This window comes from Arachis duranensis, chromosome 2 (assembly GCF_000817695.3).
Source record: "Arachis duranensis cultivar V14167 chromosome 2, aradu.V14167.gnm2.J7QH, whole genome shotgun sequence".
Classification (NCBI taxonomy): domain Eukaryota; kingdom Viridiplantae; phylum Streptophyta; class Magnoliopsida; order Fabales; family Fabaceae; genus Arachis; species Arachis duranensis.
Window position 1 is genome coordinate 86,587,007 of NC_029773.3, and position 1,141 is coordinate 86,588,147.

Consider the following 1,141-nt stretch of genomic DNA (forward strand, 5'->3'; position numbering starts at 1 on the left):
GTTATTTTGAAAAAGATGTGGTTAAGAAGATATGATTTGTTTTTTTAAAAAAATGTGATTGAGAAGATATGATTTGAAAAACATTTTAAAAAGATTTGATTTTGAAAATTAATGACTTGGCTAACAAGAAATTTGAAAAATATGATTCGAACATTAAACCTTTCTCAACAGAAAATGCAACATACTTGATATGTTGAATCAAATCATTAATTGATAGCAAGTATTTTTGAAAATAGAAAGAAATTGATTTTGAAAAAGATTTGATTGAAAAGATATAATTTGAAAAAGATTTGATTTTGAAAAATTTCGAAAACTTGAAAAAAATTTGCATTGAAAACAAAATCTTCCCCCTTGTGCCATCTTGGCGTTAAACGCCCAGAATGGTGCACATTCTGGCGTTTAACGCCCAAAACTATACCCTTTTGGGCGTTAAACGCCCAACCAGGTACCCTGGCTGGCGTTTAAACGCCAGTCTGTCCTTCTTCACTGGGCGTTTTGAACGCCCAGCTTTTTCTGTGCAATTTCTCTGCTGAATGTTCTGAATCTTCAATTCTCTGTATTATTGACTTGAAAAGACACAATTTAAAAATATTTTTTGATTTTTAATAATGAGGAATAATCAAAATGCAACTAAAATCAAACAACAATGCATGCAAGACACCAAACTTAGCAATTTGTATATTACTGACACTAATGAGAATGCATATGAGACACATAAACACTCAAGTCAAGAGAATTCAAAGATCAGAGCAAGAAATCATCAAGAATTACTTGAAGATCCTTAAGACACATGAATGAATGCATGCAATTGACACCAAACTTAAGATGAGACTAGTGTCTCAATAAGAAACATACAATATTTTTGGTTTTTTATGATTTTGTAAATTTTTTTATGATTTTCGAAAATTAAGTGGAAAAAGATATCAAAATTCTTAATGAGAATTCCAGGAATCATGCAATTTTTAGTCTAAGACTCCGGTCCAGGAATTAGACATGGCTTCACAGCCAGCCAAGCTTTCAAAGAAAGCTTACTAGACATGGCCAATGGCCAGCCAAGCCTTAGCAGATCACTGCTCCAAAAGTAAGATTGATAGAAATCAACAAGCTCTTGTGATGATAAGTTGAAACCTCGGTCCAATGA